General features: G+C 40.5%; 1 long non-coding RNA gene across 1 annotated transcript; it reads left to right on the forward strand.

The window, feature by feature from the left end:
• The first annotated feature begins 3,036 nt into the window (after positions 1–3,036).
• Positions 3,037–6,703, forward strand: LOC111735615. Its single transcript, XR_002778872.1, has 3 exons — positions 3,037–3,154; positions 4,054–4,130; positions 6,388–6,703. It is a non-coding gene; the product is annotated as an uncharacterized LOC111735615 (long non-coding RNA).
• The last annotated feature ends 4,789 nt before the right edge of the window (positions 6,704–11,492 follow it).

Here is an 11,492-nt window from a genome sequence, read left to right on the forward strand (position 1 = left end):
TAGCTAGGGATGAAAAGTAACAAGCTTAGGGCTTATTTCCAGGGGAGTCCAGTAAGTGGCCAACAATTGCCACTCTTATGGCATATGGCCAAGTGCTTGCATCAGAAGATCATGAATGACTTGTGGCTATCATAGGTGGTCCATAGGTTCCTAGAGGTATGAAAGAAGGTTTCTAAAGTTTATATAGTGAAAGGGTCTCTAGGAAGGAGGGCTAATAAGAGTGCCTGTTGTATTGCAATTTGGACAAACTCCAGGGTCATGTGTCAGAGGAGCCCCCATTCAAAGTGGGCTCATTTGAAAGTATCAGCATAAATGGTTTAAGTACAATTTTAAAATAAGGAATGTATTGTCTTTAGAACTCAAAATGACGAAAAGATGTTGAAGTTCTGTGTGTGTGTGTGTGTGTGTGTGTGTGTGTGTGTGTGTGTGTGTGTGTGTGTGTTTAATGTTGTGGGTGCCGACAGATTCAGTTAATAGCTGTGTCAGAGTCAGGGAAGCAGATGTGACTATAGAAGCAGAAGTTGAGTGATGGGAACTATAAGCCAGTGAATGTGGAAAGCCTATGGAAGCAGGGAAAGGAAGAAAATGGATTCTTACAGTGCCAAAAGGAACACAGTCCTACCAACTCATTTTAGACTTCTGACTTTCAAAACTATAATACATTTGTTTTATTTTAAGCTGCTATGTTTGTGGCGATTCATTACAGCAGTAATAGAAAACCCATACAGGGAAATTAATGAGTGGCCCTTGGCATCAAGGTTGAGGAGCTCCACCATGAAGTACCATTCATTTTTTTTCCAAGTTTAAGACCAGGCCAAATTAGACTGTTAAATAGAGACAGAGTGGGAATAATTAACACTTTTATCAATAGATTATGCATATTAGGTTTTTATTCTCAAAGGCCCTGTTTTAATTTATATCGGGCATCAACTATTTCAGGGTGGGGAAGAGGAGAGTTTCATGGGGTCCTGTTTCATCAAGCCAGTTGTAAGTACCAGACTTAATTTTAATTTTTTTGCTCAGTGGGTCAGAATATCCATGCCCACCTGGGATATTTTAGGGCAATCGGCACTATGACTATGAAAAATTTAGGCAACACAAAAGTTTTAATATTTAGAGAGTTAACTTAGGTACCCTCTATTTTATATGTGGTAACTGCCCTCAAAGTCTAGGAGATACTTTGTTTAAATTTACTGAGATCTTCAAGTACAGCTGTACTTTGAGCCCCGGTACTGATTAGGACATGAAAGTTTACCAAGTGGTGCATTTTAGCAGATGTTAAACTTATCCCGAACACAAAGGCATAAAAGCCAATCAACATTCTTGTATTGTTTTATTGTACAGATGGTCCCCGACTTATGATGGTTTGATGTAAAATGTTTCGACTTTAAGATGGTGTGAAAATGATACACATTCAGTGGAAACTGTACCTCGAATTTTGAATTTTTGTCTTTTCTTGGGCTAGCAATATGAGGTATGGTATTCTCTAATGGGCTGGGCAGCCATAGCAAGCCTCAACTCCCAGATAGTCACATGATCACAAGTGTAAACTACTGATACATAGTATGCTGTGTTGTCAGCGTCTTTTGCTTATAGGGTTTTGGGTTTCTGCTTCTCATCATGACTACAAAACACTCAACTGTGTCTCCTGCTTCTGGTGAGAAGAAGAGGAAGGCAATTACTCAAGATACTGCCCAGTGTAAGTGTTCTGAACCTGTTTAAGGTAGGCTAGGCTAAACTATGATGTTCAGTAGGTTAGGTGTATTAAATGCATTTTCGACTTATCATATTTTCAACTTAGGATTGACTTATCAGGACAAAAGGGACCTCATTGTAAGTCAAGGAGCGTCCTATATATTATCCTAGTAAATAGATTTCCAACTGGGTCAAATTGTGGACTTCTTTTTCAGTTTATTACTTCTTCCCCCTTTATCCAGATTTGTTTTTGTTTGTTTGTTTGTTAGTTTGTTTGTTTTAGGTAGGTACTAGATATACTTTTCCTCTCTTCCCTGATCATATGTATAAATTTCTTCTTCCAGAGAATTTCAAATCATAATCATCAGAATCAGGGGCTCATCGATGGCAATGATTGCTTTACTAGGTTTAAGGATTCTGGGCTTAAGTCATTTTTGAATGACTTGGTTGTGCCACAGGGGTACAATGAGTGTTTTCCCCTAAAACCCTGAGGATCAGGAACTCTTTTGCAACAGAGGCATAGGCAGCAGCAATAACAAAGGCATTGTAGACAGAAGCTGAAATTTGGTATGTCTGTGGGCTATGGAATCGCATGGTCTTGTACTTGACTTGGGTTAATGGTTTACTGAGAACCATAAGTACCACCAGCAGCAATGCTTCTAGCCTAGACACCCAGACTTACATCCATCTGTGTCCCAGGCAGCAGACTTCAGTGAGAACTGAAGTTGAGCTCGTGCATGGCTGCAAGGGTAGTCGTCCTAGCTCTCTGGGAATATGGCACATGCTGAATCATTCCAACTGAGGTTCTCAACAGCAGATGTTGGCAGAATTTTGAGGGATATAAATGGAATGTTCTCTTGTGTGTGAACACAAGTACTTGCATAGCCAATGACTTCACAAACACCTAAGGGAGGAAGTGTTGCTGTCATCCCCACTTTACGAAGGGGGAACCTGTGGATTTGAGAAGTTAAAAGACTTGCCCAAGGTCACACAGAACTGGAATTGGAAAACAGGCAGCCTGTCTCTTGAGCTTCTGCTCCTAACCACTTCTGTATGCAACATCATTTTACTAATATACACAAATGCTAGTTCTCCTCATAGCTATTTCTCATCTGGGTTGAAGTCATGAAGTCAATTCATTTTGTAAATAGCATGTAAAGATGCTACATCAGCTAGGTATATCTAAGTGTTTTACCCAGACCATGGGAGTTATTTTAAGCAGCCACATTTCCTACAGAAATCACAGTTGGTCTGGAAGAGAGAACAAAGAAGGAGAAAAAAAATTTCCTTTCCTCATATTCCACTGCCTTTCTCTAAGCCCCAGGGCCTGATTGCTTAGGTACCGGGAGGAATCACTGTGACTCACAATGGTTCTTAGAACTTTGTGACTGCACTCCATGGCAAGATCTGAACACTGATCGTCAGCACCTGGATTACTTCTGGTTCAGGGCTGAATATGGTGAGTGACCGAGAGTTGGTATAAGAGGGGACAGATATCATATATATGAATTGTTTATTTCTGAAATTTTCCATTTCATATTTTCAGATCATGGTTGACCAAGGGTAAGTGAAACCTCCGAGAACCAAACCATAGATATAGGTGGGGAGACTACTGTATCACCTTATTTAATCCTCACAAACTCCTAAGGGTAGAGTTACTATTGTTATTTATACTTTATAAAGAGGATCAGAGTTTAAGGGATTTGCCCAAGGTCACGCAGAACTGGGACTGAAAATCAGACGACTTGTCTCTTGAGCCTATGTTCTTAACTACTTCTGTACGTGATGTATTTTTACTAATTTAGACAAATGACAGTCTTTATCCTGACATTACACATCAGGGTTGGAGTTCATCAGCTCAATCAGTTTATTGATGGCAGATAGAGATGCCACAATATCTTGGAGTATCTGGATGTTTTATTTCCCAGACCACTGAGCAGCTGTGGTTCTTGCAGAAATGGCAATTGATCTAGAAGTGAAAGCAAGGAGGGAGAGTTCTCTCTCTCCTCCTCCCATTCTTTCCTTGAGTTCCAGGGCCTGATTGGTTAGGCACCAAGAGGTGTCACCACACCTCATAATGACCTTTAAAAACTAATAACCACAACTGTTTACAAGAGTCAAGAGCTGGCCACAACCACCTGGGTTACTTCATAATCAGGGCTGAATACGGTAAGTGAGAGGTGCTGGGGAGAGAGCAGATGTTACCTATTTTGGGGCAACGTCTGCTTCTCTGTTCCCTGGATGCTCAGCTATCTTGGCCTCAGTGCTCTTCCTTGACTTGAGCAAAATCTCTCCACTTAAAACTTCTCCTGTAAGAGGAGTTACCAAAATATCTTAATGTTCACTCTGTTTCAACAGGTCCCTGGGCAGTGGTCAGCAATTTTGGCTTCAAGTTCCAATCACTAGGAGAGAATTGCAAGGGAACTCAGTCTCAGGTAGGATTTTCTACTCTTTCTCAAACTCTGGATTCAACCTTGGCCATGACAATTAAATCACTGCTTTTTTAATATGCCAATTTACATAAATGAGGTATTCCCTTGTAGAAAATAGGCTGAGTAGTCACAATTCTCAAGCCACATTACCTTGAAAGTCTCTGATACAGAACTATAAAGTTAACATTAGATTGTGACCTATGTGGGTACTGCCTTGAGGTGGGGTATGGACTTTTACAAAATATGAGAGGACTAATGATGAGGACAGGTATTTGAGTCTTTTATAATTCTCTTCTCCGATTTTTAGTTTATGTATTGCCAAAGTGAGCATGATAATGCTCTTCTCTGAGGAATGAGAATAACAACTATAAGGAGATGTGACTTGCTCCCACACTGGCTCCTCCATTTGGTCTCACATAACAACTGTGGAAATTGAGGCACAGATGCCTGTAAGAGGGACCCAGGCCACACTTATTTTTCTTGAGTGGCAGGAAGGGCTCTGTCATCCAAGTGTCATCCCATCTAATATAGAAGCACATAAAGACCAAAACAAATAGAAGACCGAGAATCGTTTCCTTGTTTTCCACAGGGATCAAGAGGAGGCATCCTGAAGGGGTGGGGGTCTGAGATTCTGAAGCCAGACAAATGGGTTCACATCCTGGTTCTGCTACATACTAGCTATGTGACTTTAGGCCAGTTACATACTTTTCTTGTGCCTGTCTCAGTTTCCTGCCCTGGATAAATGGGCATAGCCATGGTACCCAACAAGACTATTAAGGTAATATGAGCTGCTGTTCATAAAGTCCTTGGAGAAGTGCCTGGAAGGCAGACACCCTGAGCAGAGATCTGTGTTGCTGGCGTTGTGATTCTCATGACCATATTCCTGGTAAAACACAGAGGTCTAGGGAGTCTAAGAGACTGGAGAATGGGAGCCATCAATTATCTCCTCTTTTCCTGCTGAATGAGAACCTCTTAAAGACACAGACAAGGTAGAGAATCTTCCCTGGCTAAGTCCACTGTCTTGCATGGAGGTCCAGTTCCAGGTTGGCTCACTGTTTGTTTGCATTTCTTCTGAGCTCCAATGTCCTTTTCTTGGGGGAAACAGGCTGAGCAAATGAGTGAGTGGCCACCTGCCTTGGCGTTTGTGTCTCCTTATGTCCCAAATCTATGCTTCTGAGGACTCCCGTTTTATTTAAAGAATTTTATAAAATTGACTTACACACATTTTTACATTCTTGTAATAGAAAATGCAAGTTTAAATTACATCATCCTAAACCCATATACCAGAAGAACTGCCATTAGCAGTTTGCTGTAAAATTTTCAGATATTATTGTTTGCATTTACTTTGATCCATAATGATGACCCAGCGATGAAAGACAAATGGGATAATGAGAAACCTATTGTTTTTCAAGGTTCTTCTTTCAATTACCATTTCTTGGAGATCCTTTCCATGTCAATACATAGAGGACCCCTTTATCCTTTTCACTAGGTGCATTTTATTTTTTATTATTGATGTACTACAATTTATTTACATATGGAAATTGGAAAGCTGCCTATGTCTTCTTAACTGAATGTCTTTTTAGAATAATCAAGTCAATCACAAGATATTTTACAAAAAGTAAGACTGGATACAACTTAAATACACAAAAGAAGATGTTATATACTCCTCTAAGAATAAGATATGAAATAACAAATAATGTAACAAGTTCACCCTGGACAGAAAACACATGTGAATGCCATCTTTAAAAGTAGAGGAAAATATGCATGGAATTTTTTATATATTTCCTGTTTTGACACTAAAAATACCATTTATTGCTAGATAGGAAAATTAATTATTATTATCCTCTCAATTCTTCCCAAGATAAATCTATGCATTCAATGCAAACATAGTTATGAACCTCAACAGAATTTGCCATGAATGAGCTGATTATTCAGTTCATGGAAGAGAACAAATGTGGGAGTATCCATGATACTGATCTTTCCCTATAATATATGAAAATCAACACTATAGATTTAACAATTAAAATAGGGCTTAAAAATATGTCTATGGAGAAAAACAGATTCTAGACACAGACTCATGTCCATTACAAAGTCACAGAAATGTTAAGGTTGGCATTTCAAGTCAGATGATGCCCCAAAGCAATTTCTTGTAATTACTGCCGAAAACAAATGTTTGTGTGGTGGGGAAGAGACAGGTGAAAGAGCCCCCTGGGTCTACTGAATTAACTGGATTTCATCTTTTTTTCCCCCGGTTTTCTAGGTTGTGCTCTCTTCTGGAGCTATCTGCGGTGTCAACCAGTCATGGAAAAAGGACACTCTGAAGTCAGTTCCAGCATGCCCCCGCCGACAATCAGGAGGAAGGCAAATGAATACCTAAAATCCACCCAGTTTTCCAAAAATGTTGTGAACTTTTTACTCAATAGGCAATTGGGGATGAAGAGAAATGATGTGGATCCTTCGAAGTGGCTGTGGATGCTGACACGAGCCACACCAGGGTGGAGTTGGCCGTTGCCAAAAAATCATGTGACTTACCTTCTCATGCCTCCCCATAATTTTGGAAATTGCAAAAAAAAAAAGGTTTAGAATAACAAACTTTTGTTTCAGCTATTAAAATAAAACTTCATTTCAGTCCTTTTGGTTTGAGGTATTTTTATGCTGATACAGCTTTCTCAGTTAGACTGGAGGGGAGTCTATTCATTTTCACATTCTATGCAGGAGCTCTCAGACACATGGGGATGGTGAGATCACTCCACATGCCAGAATCCTTCCAGCTTCAATGTTAAAAATAAGCAAGGGAATAGTGATGAAGTACTAGGTCACTCCGAGACCCAAGACTCATCTCCCTCTGCATCTTGGGAAGCAGTCCACTCTGTTCCCCCTAAAACCCAATTGCTTACTCTGATGAGAAGACATTAAGAACAGGACATAAGCTGGTTGGGAAGTTTAGAATATCCTTTCTTTATTACTCTGATGCTCATTAGGACATCATTTAGAAGTTACAGCTTTGTGTCTGTCGGTTTTACTTAATATTAAAAAGTGAGAGCACGAGGCATTTTAATAAGGGAATATTCATAATGCAGGACATGATAAATTTCCTCAAATTGGGGCAGGAGAGAGACCAAGCATTGCACTGAGAAAAGAAGAGAGTCTTTTGGCCAATAGCGTAGATAGAATTCAACATACATGCCAAAGTTAGAGTCAAAAGGAAAGTTTATTATAAAAGGGATAACACTACATAGAGGGTGGTATTCTCTCTGAGGCAGAGAGTGAGATGAATAGCGAAAGGGACATGGAAAGGCGGTGAGTAGGGAGGTATTCAGGGAATTCAGTTTATATGTCATTCTTTAGTTCCCATTTCCTTTGATATGGACATACAATGAAGAAGGAGAAGGGGAAGAATATGTAGTGTGAAAAGGTAAGAATATAAAGAGTGAAAGGCCTGTTGACAGTTCTCAGCCTTTGATCCATAGTTTCCCCCTGGTTTTAGCCATGTTGGTTCCTGTTTCCTCTTCACAGGTGTGGGGAATGTGCTGTTAGCAATCCCAGCAGAAATCTTCCTTTGTTCTGAAGGTGTCTTCCTGGCCTGGCTGCAGGGCTGATCCCCATATCACAATCTCTGAATGTAGCTTGATTAAACATTTTAATTCTCTTGCCTCCTCCCTACATTACAGCCACAGTCCCTCCTCACAGGGTCAGGTGTGGCTGTGGGTTGGAGGGAGGGTGTCTGAGCACCTCTGAGCTATGACTGTCAACCCACCATTTGTGAGCGCACAGAGGCTGTGAGGTAAAGAATCCTGAAGGGCTGAGGCCAAGAATAGTGGGTTGGGTGCAAAGGAGACAAACCAGGGAGCAGGGACCCATAATAGCCAACCTCCTACTGCCCACTTGCATCCAAGAGAAGACATGAAACTGAGGACTTAGAGCTCCATGAACCAACATGGACAAATCTCACAATCATCCTACAGAGTGAAAAAAACAGGAGCACAGAAGGATTTAGCAAAGGTGACTAAATGTGCCAGGCAGGCTAGGATATACATGGACATATTAAAGTGTTCACACCAGTGTGGAAGGAGGGCCAGGTGGAAATCTACCTCACCTCACACTTGGCTGACTCTCCAAAACAACTGGTAACAAGGACTCCACATCCCACAGGGGGTTGCCTACTATCCATGGAGGGCTGGTAATGGAAGCAATCACACTCAGGTCATGTGAATTCTGACCACTCACCCATGAGAGGGCGTCAGCCATCCTGGGAGAGTCTGGGTTGTGAAAGACAAGAAAGTCCCTCTTCTCAGAGCCACAGTGGAGTGCTAAGTTTATAGGAGGAAAGTACCTTTCACTTATGTGTAGAATTAGGTCTCCAAGTTTCCACTCGGAGAGTTTGATCTGTCTTTCCAGAAGTCAGAATCACAAATAAGATATTTGAAAGGCAGGTGGCTGGCAGAGAGAGAGAAAGAGAGAGTGAGACAGAGAATGGAGGTCAGGATGAGAGGAGATTTGGCTGGGATTCTCTCAAAGGAGTTTTTCTCAAGAGATGATTGTGGAGGCTATGTTTCAGCTAAACAGGGAAAATCTGTATGCAAGTGAGACTCAGAGACTAGAGGCCGATTGGAGAGCCCCTCACACTGTGTCTTGGAAATACTCTCTCCTCTCACTCTTTAATTTCTATCTGTTTCCTCTCATTGGCCAAATCCATCTGCTAGCCAGGGAACAAGGAAGCTACAATAATGCAGTCTAGGGATGTCAGATTCCTGGGACACAGAGCATTGGAGAGAAGGAAATAGGATATATATAGTTGGACAAACTGAGAATAAAAAAGACAATCTACCATTATTTCCATAGCCAGCACCCATTTTTTTTTTTGCTTTGCTCATATGAAGAAACACTCTGCTCAACACAGGGTAACATAATACACCTTCGCACCAAAAGATAAGACCCATTTGATTATATTCCCACCTGGAACTTAAATGATAACCTTACTGGTCACAAGAAAAATTTCCACATATTATGGAATGGATGAGCAAAGAGTTATCCTACCTCTCTTTCTATAAAATCAACCCCTTACACTCTGCTTGCAGCTTTAAATGTTGGAACTTCAGCTGGTGGGGTGATCCAGTCATTGACAAAGGATCTGAATCCTTGAGGTGATGTCATTCCTGAGTTACATCTGCTTACCGAGCATTAGAACTACACATGAGAGTTCCAGAAGGCACCTAGTGAATCCTTTCAGTTCCAGACATAATCTTCTTCCCCGCACCGTGAAGCAGCAGCCCAAATTTTCCTTGATGAGTTCCCTTGAATCATTTACCTATTCATTATGGTGACTGCCTTCTCAGCTATCAGTTTTGTTGCACAATGGCCTGAAATGGGCAGAGCAGGTTAGCAAGTCAAAGTAATGTAGGGAGGAGGCATGAGAACTAAATATTCAATCAAGCTATGTTCACAGCCTTCAAAGTACTACTGCCAGACTGCAGGAAACCTACAGAACAAAGGAATAATCCTGCTGGGATTACTAAAAAAACATGTACCAAACCGTAAAGGAAAAACAAAGTCTTTAAGTCATACCCTGCATTCATTCCCTCCAACCAGAACCATGGGAAACCTATGGAACAAAGACTAGCACACCTTTCGAGCTAGACACCCTTACTTTTACACTGTATACTCATACCTTCAAAGGAAATTGGTAAGCAAAGTCTTTAAATTATTGTTCAGAATGATATATAAACTGAATTCTCCAAACACTCAGAGTCTTTTTCTTTGTCTTTTGTCATTTTCTTTGTCTGTTCTTTGGTCTGTCTTATTTCTCCCAGCCTTTTCTCTCTGTCTCTCTGTCCCTCTTGGCTCTCTCACTCTGTCTCTGAGAAAAGGTCACACTCTATTTATGGAGCAGAGAACCCTCTCTCTTGGTGCGGGATTTGAATCTTCACTCACAGAGATTTGCCCTGTCCTGCATCAAAAGCAAGGGAAGTCAGACCCAGGGTGAAGGTGTAAACATCTAGACATCCTGTTCATAGGGCCAATCATTATAGTCTTCTGGGGAGGAAGATGGATGCCCTGCCCAAGGTTTGGTTTGAATGTCAAGATTGATACAGCACACATACACCCAAATAAATATGAAAAGTTATTATTTACATAATTGAGATTTCTAGGGAGAACAGGTCAGGCCTCTTAAGCAAGTCCTAAATGTCTTGGGACAACAAGGAAAGGAGACTGACCTGGGGTTTAATTGTGTTTAGAGGGTGTGGCCAGACTGAAAGTTCCTGTAAGCATTCAGCATTCACCAGTGCCAGAGTAAGGACCACCCAGGCTTACCAACTGGCTTGCCCAGATATGGGTCACAAGGGCAGTGGGAGGTTGAGGCATAAAAGCCCTCAGCTGCCAAATGTCAAAAAGTGGAGTCAGATTCCTAATTACAGCAATATACTTAATAAGATTTATTTGGTTAATTTTCAGAATCAGTCCTATTCACTGATTGTCCTAAAAAAAATTTAAAAAAGATTTTCTCTCATTTTCACTTTCAAAATGAGAAAAATGAATAGTCTCGTTTTCTCATGGCTTGTCACGAACCACCATGAATCACCTTCAGTCATCCTTAGCTACTGTTTTGATTGTTTTATATATTTATATATTAAATATTATTTTATTCAACTAAGCAATGTCCCAAAACAAGTCCCTGGAAGCCTTTTTTGTGTTTTATTTTACAACGTAATGGTGAAGTTTTTTAAAATGACTTTTCTTTCTTTGAATTTTGTTTAATTTTGATCTTGGTTGTGTTTATTCTTGTTGCTCTCAATTGAATTTTGGTCCTTGGGTTCTTTCTAATTTTCTTTTGAAAAGTTTTTGGTAAATTTTAATTTAAAGAGAAGGAAATTAACTGTCTGATTGAGGGACTTATATTTTATAATAAAATTGTGTGTTCGACATATTTTATTTCTTTCAATTCATAAATTTTCTCAAAAACAATTTGGAATATTCTGGATTTACAAATGCAGAACTTAATCATGTGACACTTCACACAGGCTGCATGACCCAGGCATCCTGGGTCTACAACTATTTTGATAAATTCCACTGCATAAAGAAAAGAAGATGTTTGTCCTAGCCACCCACCTGAATTAGTTTCCAAGTTAAGTAACTCTCTTACGGTGGTGCTAAGCTGTCTACCCACAGGCAAGTCACCTTGCAGATTTATATAATCACCACCTCCTTCAGGACCTGTGATGGAAAAGTCCAGTACTGGTCAGTCTGTAGTCTGTCATGTAAACAAAAAAGAACAAGAACCAATAGTCAGAACTAGCCAGATGGATAAACGTTTCTCCATGTAGTGAAAAGTGAAGGGATTCGAGCAGAGGCCAGCCCCCATATCCT

Source organism: Pteropus vampyrus, unplaced genomic scaffold, assembly GCF_000151845.1.
Source record: "Pteropus vampyrus isolate Shadow unplaced genomic scaffold, Pvam_2.0 Scaffold1000004196, whole genome shotgun sequence".
NCBI lineage: Eukaryota > Metazoa > Chordata > Mammalia > Chiroptera > Pteropodidae > Pteropus > Pteropus vampyrus.